Source organism: Excalfactoria chinensis, chromosome 6 (genome assembly GCF_039878825.1).
Source record: "Excalfactoria chinensis isolate bCotChi1 chromosome 6, bCotChi1.hap2, whole genome shotgun sequence".
Classification (NCBI taxonomy): domain Eukaryota; kingdom Metazoa; phylum Chordata; class Aves; order Galliformes; family Phasianidae; genus Excalfactoria; species Excalfactoria chinensis.
Genome location: NC_092830.1, coordinates 7,601,943 through 7,611,369, shown reverse-complemented (window position 1 = coordinate 7,611,369; position 9,427 = coordinate 7,601,943). Strand labels below are relative to the sequence as shown.

General features: G+C 41.8%; 1 long non-coding RNA gene across 1 annotated transcript; it reads left to right on the top strand.

Annotated features, from left to right (window-relative positions):
* The first annotated feature begins 1,343 nt into the window (after positions 1-1,343).
* On the top strand, positions 1,344-8,871 carry LOC140254377 (uncharacterized). The gene is made up of 5 exons (XR_011904180.1): positions 1,344-1,400; positions 5,425-5,548; positions 6,804-6,881; positions 7,682-7,775; positions 8,392-8,871. It is a non-coding gene; the product is annotated as an uncharacterized lncRNA (long non-coding RNA).
* Positions 8,872-9,427: the final 556 nt, after the last annotated feature.

The following is a 9,427-nucleotide window of genomic DNA, read 5'->3' as shown; positions in this document are numbered from 1 at the left end:
AGCCAACTCACTGACATTCGTGCCACATCCATGAGAAAACAATACAGGTCATCACCAGCTGAGGCAGCAGCACAGCTATAAGCACTGCCATCAGTGGGTTGTAGCGCTTTCGTAGGAACTTGAGAACCACAGGCCTTGTGTGTTTCCCAGCATCCACCCCTGAACGAAATCAGATAATGCTGCGTGTTACCATCCCCTGCTACAGACAGTGTCACAGTGTGCTTCATGGACTCAAGGGATCCTATTTTTCATCACTGGATACTTCTGTCTCTGGTGAAGAAGCACCAGAGGACAAGGAGGATTGCTTCCACTTCTTGTTGGGTAGGGAGAGGCTGCACCAGCACTGCCCACATATTCCTCTGGGCCGAGGGCTGAGGCTGCACCCTGGGGTCTGGGCTTTGTCTGTGGGCAGCGCTGCAGAGCAGAAGCCCTCATGCTTTCACCAGCTCGTGTGTCCTGAGCTCCCCACCAGGACATCCCCCAGGCTGAATGTTGGGCTCGAGCCAGACCAGGGGAGAAAAACTCCCGCAGGCTCCTGCCACACAAAGTCCCTTGACTCCATTACCCTTGCCTTCCCACCTGATGCTCCATCACTGCTTCAAGCCGTGACTTGGCATTTCAGCTACACGCAGAAAGTAAAAATGCACATGAATAAAACCTGTTGATGACCCATCTGCCTGTATGACCAAGTGTATTTTTCACTCCAGTAGCCAGTTGTCCTTCGTGTGCACTACTAAGCGATTTGCAGAGATTTTCAAGGTCTGCAGAGAGGCTATAAGAAAAGAGAGGACACATTCTATTCTTTAGCAGGGTGTGTCATGATGGGGAAAGCAGAAATGATTTCAAACCATGGATTAATTCAGTGACACACGTTTGCTTTGTACACACTTGCACGTCAGGTCATATTCCGTCAGACTGACCCTCTACTGCCATCTGTCACACAGCAGCAACGTGTAATGGGATGTCAGTGGGAAGGTTCAGACTCTTCTGTCATACCGATGACATCTGTCTCTGATGTTGCAGGACAACTTCTGAAGCAGCCCTTGTATTTTGCCATCCTCTAGTTACATTAATGTACCTTTGAAAACCTGTCAGCTGAACTCAGTCTCGTGTTGCATGTTAAATAAATACATATGTATTAGTATATGCATTTGTGCATGTATGTATATGTATATGTAATCACAGCCTGAACCACTGATTAATCAGCTGAGGCAAGCTTCAGGTCAGCCGTGGGAGCACAGGTGAGGGTAATTCAGCTGTGCTCTGTATGGGGTAGAGCCTGACTCCACCTCCTCTAGACCTCATTTAAGGGCTGACCAGGGCTGGAGCAGCATCCCTTTGAGATTGCTCCTTGGTGGAGTTTGCTTCATTGTTTCTAGCAGACTGATGGTTTCTATTGGGTGAGTCTTTCCTTTAAATTACCTGTTGGATACTTATTACTGTCTGTTACAGTGTTTCCAGCAGACTGAAGGCCTTTATTGGGTGAGTCTTTCCTTTAAATAACCTTTGGGCTATTTATCACTGCTAACTTTTTGGATACTTACTACTGTCTCTCTTGTACTATCTTTGCATTATTGTTGCTAAACATCACTGTATGTGCATGTATACATTATACTTTAGCTATTTTTTTCACTGTAAGAACATATTACTGAGGACTGTGTTTTCACTACAAGTGTTTGATTTGTAGCAGCAATTCCAGTCTTTTACGCTTAACCTTTACATTTCACGTGTATTTCATGATTTGTCATAATCCATAAACTGTCATTCTATGAAATAATGCTTTCCCATTAGAGATCTCACTGCACGTTTCCTTTTGTTATGTTTTGAAAGCAGGTTTTCATTTCATGTGGTAGCAGAATTGCAGGTCAGAGACTAAACAGGTGACAGCATCAGGTAGGAAGCTAGAGCTGACTCGGGGGAGCTCAGGTGCACACAATGCAGCTGACAAGAAGGGGTGGAGCCAGGATCCTCCCCTTTGCAGTCCTCATTTAAGGGATGTTGGGGGTTCCTTTTGTTACAGGTATCTGAATAAGGGAGGTTTTCTGTAGGTAAGTGGTGGGCTTTATTAATTTTGTTCCTGTGGCTGTATTTTTCTTTAAGTAAATTTTAGTTTTCTGTGGTTTGGGATGTTTTTTTTTAATCAGTCACTTATACCTTCAGTTACTTCAGAGTTGAGAAACATTGTTAGTGTTCCAACAACAGCTGCTTAGGAAAGGAAGTCCTGCTGCTGTGTAGTACTGTTGTTGTGGAGAGCTACCGTGCCTGGGTGAGCCACTTTAAACAGGCAGGCTTGTCTACTTTTATTTTTCCACTTTTAAGGGAAGGAGTAGCATCGAGTAGCATCTTCTCAAAGGTGCAGGAGAAGCAGGAGTAAACAGGTATGAATTATGGACCAAAGCTGTGAAGTTTTGTAAGTTAGGACATAAGAGTTGTCTCTAGAGTTTCTTTTTTGCTGTTTACCTTATTTTCTCAGGCTTACAGATACACTTTTATTTCTGGTTTATATTCATTATTTCAGCTTAGGGCAGTGTGAATCTGCCTGTTCTAGAGAAAAAAGCCTGGCTTGATAGGTCTGAGAGGTGACTCATGAATGTCATTGTCTAGTTCAATTGCACTTTAGTACTAGTGGAAATGATCTTTTTTTTTTTACTCAAATGGACACAACTGTGAGTTTTGGAGGTTATTACTTGACATACAATGTTAATGTTTTGGCAGCGTGCTCAGCTCATAGGATTCATAAATTAGCAGGTAGCGGTTGAGGTTACCAAGAGCAACTGTAAAGATCAAGCAAGTGATTGTTATGCAAAACGAGGGAAGATTTTGAGAAGCAGATGGGTTTTGTATTTGCTAAGAAATCCACGGGGTTAGTGAGAGTGCTTACAAATTGAACAAGGAGGAGGTGTTTGGGTAATGCTGCATCCGGTTTGTCTTTTGACACAAATCTACCCTGTCTAAGGTTGAGGGAAGGAACAAGAAGAGTGTCTCAAAAACATGAAGGCTGAACAAGCTCTAGGGGCCTATCTTAATTTTTAGCTTTTTGTAGTTGTTCTTCAGTGATGTTTCTATTCAGATCTCTTAATGACTCACTTAGTTGCACAGCTGGTAGGGTGTGGCCATCTTTTTCTTTTAGACCAGCTTTGACTGCTCTGGTTGCTTAGGAATGGTCCACTGTAAAGTGGTTGCTTGTTGTACTACTCGTAAGTTGAGATTTCGATGTAGGGAACTTAGCTAGTTAAATTTGAAGGTGGGAGTTCACAGGTGAAAATGTAGTGGGAGGTGTAGCAGTAAAGAAAGGATCTGTGTGTGCCTATTTAACTTTTGGCCTTTCTATAGGCATTGTTACTCTCCTTCTCCTTTTTGTTGTTGTCTCTTATATTTGTTATATAGTTTGCTAACTATTCTCAGTTGTTTTGAGTAGTCTGCATGCTTTAATGGGATTGATGTTTTGTTTCTTGATGTGTCAAATACTCAACTTGTACTGTTGAGGAAATATGACATGCAGGATTTAATAGCTCTTATTTGAATAGCAAAGGCTGTCCTTAATGGTGGTTAAATTATGCTTGGAGGTAATATTGATATGTTATCTGGGCTCAGGAGGAGCTCTGGAAGTAAGAATTAGGCTTTTCTGCGTGAAAGGTTGGATGTTATGTGTGAGAAAGGAGTCAGGTATGTGGAAGTTAATTGCAAGTTCGACCTATTAGGGTAGAGACTGGAGTCACGGAATGGCTGAGATTGTAAGGGACCTAGGACGGTGTCTTCTCCAGCATTTGTGCCTAGGTAGGGCTACAAAGGGCAGGTGGCTCAGGACTGTATCTAAACAGCTCTGAATATCTACAAGTAGGCAGACTCTGCAATGTCTCTGTGTAAATTTTGCTGGCCATTCTTGGTGAGGGAACAGTAAAGAATTTTTCTTAATGCTCATAGCGGAATTCCTGCACTTTAGTTTGTCTAAACATGGTACACTTCATGCTGCTGGATGTCCTCCTTTGAGGTGGTGGTAACCCACCTCCTGGTACAGGCTGGGATAACATTGTCCTCCGTTGCTTCGAGGGTGTATTGCTGCTTGGTTCTCTTCCTATAATGAGAGGAGAATGGAGCCAGCCTAAATGAGTTGTGTTTTGGGTTGGGAATCTCAAATTAACTATGGGAGAGCATCACAACCTTCCTTTAATGCTCTTTTGGCTGTTTATCATTCTTCTTGTGGATCAATTTGGGAGGCAGCTGAGCTGCTGGAGTCTCCAAGAATGGATGGGTGCAATATTTTCAGTTATGAGTTCCACTGAGTATGCTAAGGGGGTTGAAATCAAGTAGCTAGCTCTGCCTCAAGTTGCTGGGCCTGGGGTGTGACGGCAGGAATGCTACTGATGAAGCTTTGCAGCTTGGGACTTATTTATCTACTAGGCTTTGTCTGAAACAGAAACATTTATTTTTGCTTGAGACTACTCATGAGAACAAAGACTGACTTCTTTGGTTCAGTTGGAGCAGGGCTGTTTTAATTGGCAAATGTGGAGAAAGTTTTGACTTATTTGTCTTGCCTGTCTAATTTGTACCTTGGGTTTCCAGCTGTTTCAGCACAAGTATTTTTTTACCTTCTTTGTAGGACTGTGTTTATTAATGGCAGTACAGGGGTTTATTTTTCCTACTACAGTTACTAACTAGCTTTTGTTTGGGATTTATTTTTACCTTTTTAAAGACCAGCTGGCAGCTCACATACTGTTGAGATTTGAAGCTTCTGATATCAGGTGTATGAGGGAAAGGAGAGGTGTTAAGAACTTCCACTTGGTGGATTCTTAATGTTGTGTCATAGTTAACGAAGTAGTTAGCTTTGAGGGCTCTTTTCCTGCAGAGAGAATGATCTGTGAAGATTATTTGCTGAATTTTTGTTGATCCAGGTTGTTATTCCAGAGTAATGTTATCTCAGTAGCTTCCAGCAGTTTGTCTTCAAGTGAGAGTTCACTTACTCTCATTTTAGCTGACATTACTGGCTTTTAAGCAGACCACTTCCTAGATATAGCTTAAAACACAGAATGTATTCTCACTTCAGTAAGAGCAACCCATTTTGCAGCGCTGTCTGCAGTGCAGTCCTGCAAGTTATTGAATTATGCAGGCTGTTAATTTCTGCTGTAGGGCAGCCTCTGTGAAGAGCAGAACTAGGAACCTACAATACAGCGTCACCTTTTGGAGGTGAAAAGGAATGGCAGTCTGAAAATACAGGATCTCTTCAGAGGTAAAACAAGGGTAGGGATGTTTATGCAGGCTCCTCCGTGAGTGTGTTCTGCTGTTACTGTGAAGGAGCTCATTTCTGTCTTAGGTACTTTAAAATGTCAGTGTTTGCTGGAACTGCTTTATGTGCATATGCTTTCATATACTATGTGTTGTGAATGATCTGATTGAGTTACATTTTATCTTGTTCTGTTGTCACAGTGGAAGAAAGGATACAGAGTCTGATGGATCTTAGTCTTTTGGCGGCTCATCCAGAGACCTTTAGAAAGGAGTTACAGGAAGTCCCAACTGATGTGGGTGGATGTAGAACCGAGCTGTACACCAGGTACGCATTTTTTGTCTTTTTTATTTTTGCTGGCACAGTCACTTACTCTAATTGAGCAGATATGAAGATTCTAAGGAGGGTTTTAGCTGTTATGTGGCTCAGTCTGGTTCCTTATTCTATGTAGTTTGCGATAGCCTGAAGCAATGTGTAATCCCTCACTCCTTTGTGCTTTTTGAGGTGTATGTTTTTAGCAGGCCTACTTCACTTAGCTCTGATGTCTGAGTAGGGATGTTTTGTGGTTCTTGTTTTGCTAATAGTCTTGTTTTGTGTGGGAGGGTTTATTTGGCTGATTTAAGGTTTCTGCAGTTTTAGGTTCCTTTCACTGGTGCATTTGATGTTGGAAATGAGCTGGTTTCTTTTATCTTTAAAGTTCCTAATTGGGATTTATTCCACAAACCCTTTGTTTTTTTTCCAGGATATACTGTGAGACGTAATTTTCTTTTAGGTCCCTTTAAGATGTATATTTATATTTTTTTGTTTGTTTGGGTTGTCATGCTGTTTTCCAGGTATTTTTGGTGTAGAATAAAAGCTTGAAAATGTTTGTTAAGCAGGTGGCTTTAATGCTTTTCAAATGGCTGGACATCTGCCACTGCTTTGTATGAGCAGAGAAATGGTGAAATGTTATTAGTAATACTAGAAAGCATGAGCTATTGCTCTGTTTAGACATAGCCAGGATAAAGCATATTCTATATAACTGAGGAAGACGGAGCACTGCTGAGGGACGGGGCAGTGGTAAGTTCAGTGTTTCTTGTAATACCATGTGAATCTGAGTTATTCAGCTGTACAGCATTACCTCCATCTAGCTGGTATGGAAGTCAAACTCTCGCACTGGTTGTCCAGTGTGAGGGTGTTAACCAGTGCTGTACTATGCTGTGTGAAGGTCTCTTACTGGAAGGCTGTGGATTAGAGGTCAGAATGGAATGTGAATTGAGACCCTTGGTTTCTGGTTGCGGTGACATTGTTGTCTTCATGGAATATTGCAGCTGAGAACATCCAATGTATGCATTAGAGTTAGTAGGTATGCTCCTTATTGTATATACTTTTAATTACACCAGAGGAACTTGGAGCAAGTGGGACTGGGCGAGTGAGAGTAGTCAATAGTAAGTAACACCTGTCTTGACTTCGTTTGTATTTCTTGACTTTGGTCATAGGTGTGTACTGTGTTCTGATTTCTTTGCACCTGCATAGAATAATTGAGAGCTCCTTAAAACTGCTTTCTGTTAAATTAAAATACCTATCCTTTGTCTTCCCACAGGCCATGGATCCATTTATTAGATACCACAGGTAAAATTCCAGCTCCACTGAGGCCCATAGTAAAGGTTTTTCAGTGAAGGTATGATTTTTGCCCTGGTTTCATTGTAACTTGGTGACATGCTACAATACAGTGTGCCAAACTGCGTACCCTGAATGCCAGTGCTTTCTTTGCAGGGTGCTGACTCTTCAAACAAGTACAGTTAATTGTGCATGACACGTTCTCCCTAGAAAAGAAAACTTTCTGTAATGCGTGGTTATCTATTTAAAGTAGTACTGTCCATCACTACTAAATTAGCCTAGATAAAAGCTACACATTGTGAATCAGAGTCTAAAATCAATACCAGCTCTGATGGGTACTGACTTATTTGGGTATTGAATGCTGCTATGGTCCCACAGACAGGAAGTGCTAGAGGAAACGTGGAGCTGATTCCAAGGGTTTTGGTGTGAGATGTGAACTAGGTGTAGTTGCTTCTTAGCTGATCAGTTTAAGACTGGTGTTTTTCCTTTCAAGAGTAATGCAGTTGTCCAAAATTACTAACCTTCTTCTGGGTACGTCCACAAGAAGTTGCTTTCTGTGATGGACTCGGATCATTGACTGTACTGGACATTTCTATATGGGAGCAGTAGTTTCATTGACTAGATTGAAGGAGTACAGTGACTTCTTAGAGGAGGGAGGCACTCTGAAGGTGCAGTTCTCCGTACTGCTGAGAGATGGTAGTACAATTTGTATTCCGAGCAGTCCAGCCACACAGCAATTGCTGTGCATCCTCTCAGAGGATCAGCTTAGTGACATCAGAAACCTGGGTAGCCTGGAATCCCCAGTTAGATTTCTTACCTCAAACTCTTTCTCTGGGTAAGTGCTGTTATGTTCCCTCTTAGGCAACTTACTGGTGGTAGTGGGATGTCTAACACCCCCACACCCCATTATGTGCTTGATGAAGCGGCAAGTGACCGCCCATGGAAGATTGCATAGGTGAGTGGAGATGGATTGGACTTCATGCTGAGCTGACCAAATGTTTATTAACTTGTTCTAAAAGTCATGTAAGCATGTCCTCTAATGCTGTGCTTAAGCTGATGATTCATGCTGTGCTTAAGCTGATGATTCATGCTGTGACAACTGGTATGTTATGATAATTGGTTATGTTTCTTTTTTTTTATGTTTTTGTTAAATTTTGGCTTCATTTCTTTACCATCTTCTATTAATTGGTATTAATGTCTCAAGTTATCCATTGTGCTGTTTCTGTACTATATGCTATTTGAACTTCAAGGTTTTATGTAGGAAAATGCCTCTACTGCATGAATGTAGGTGTCAGCTTAACTCTTTAAAACCTGATCACGGTCTCTTTCTATTTAGTTGTTTTTCTTTGGTTTGTGCTGTCTTACCTATGACACTACACAGGTGCTTCAGTCAGACAGTGTATAATAATTTTGCTGTTTGGATATAGGATTTAATCAGAAGAGGATGAAAAACTCTCATTTAGTTTTTATTTTAAAAAGAGGTAGTTTGTAACGAGCACAGCATATTGTCTTTGTAATATTGGTTCTCTGGATAGCACGTGAAACCTCCCAGGTACATAAATCTTTTGCAGGGGCCTGGACTTAGAGTATGTTCCAGCCAGTTGAGACCGCTGCTGCTTTTACTGTGACCCCCCTGGACTTGTTTCTCCATTAGCTGCTTGGGGAAGAGATATGTCAATTGACTCCTGCCTTCAGGCAGCGTGAGTAGTTCTTGTCCACGAGACAGGATTGTGAAGGCTGTGTGGTTTAGAGAAATGCTTCCTGCTTCTGTGGCCCGTCAATGGTGAATGCCCCTTCATGCAGTGCATGAGGATGTTAGGTAAGCTGTTGGGAAATAGTCTGTAGGCAGGCTGCTTTGTCTTGTTTGTCTTTAGAGTATGTCAGGGGAGAGAAATCTGTGCCCTTGTATTAATGCATGTTATGTTAATAGATGTTGAGATTGACTGGTCTGAAGAGAGCTATCTTCTGTGTCACAACTATCACCTCCAAGGTAGAGCTGTCTCCAGTTAACTGACTTTGTTTCAACTGGGCTGTAATTGCTTTATTGAGAGTGTGTGGCATATTGGTTTAATTTTTTCTCAAGGAGAAAAATCATGTTGATAACTCTATTATTAATTAATAAAATGATATTTTTTATTATTGAAGGTGTTGTAAAGCAGTGTTGTACAGAGCTGAGACTGTTCTCAGCTAAGTGTGCAAGGAGCCGGGAGGTAGCAGAGTTAGGAGAACAGCCTGAATCTGACCTACGGGGGGTGGGTGTTCATCTGTCTTCTGCTCGGGGTTTAGCTGGAGCATTGGTCAGGAGGTGGTGAGCAATTACTTGTGCATCACCAGTTGTTTATATCCATTTATGTATATAAGCTTGTTATGGATATCCTTTTCTCTGTTTTAGTAAATAGGCTTATATCAACCTATGTGTTGTTATATAATCTCCCTGTCCCACTGTAGTTAGTGACTGTGTGGTGCATTCCCACCTGTGAGGTTAAACCTCAGCACTTGCCCAGCAATTTTCTTCCATCTGAAGTTGCTCATTTTTGTGTAAATGGCTTGTTCTGATGTTTAACTACTTGTGATTTCTCTTGCCTGTTAAGAGCCTACTCACAGGTG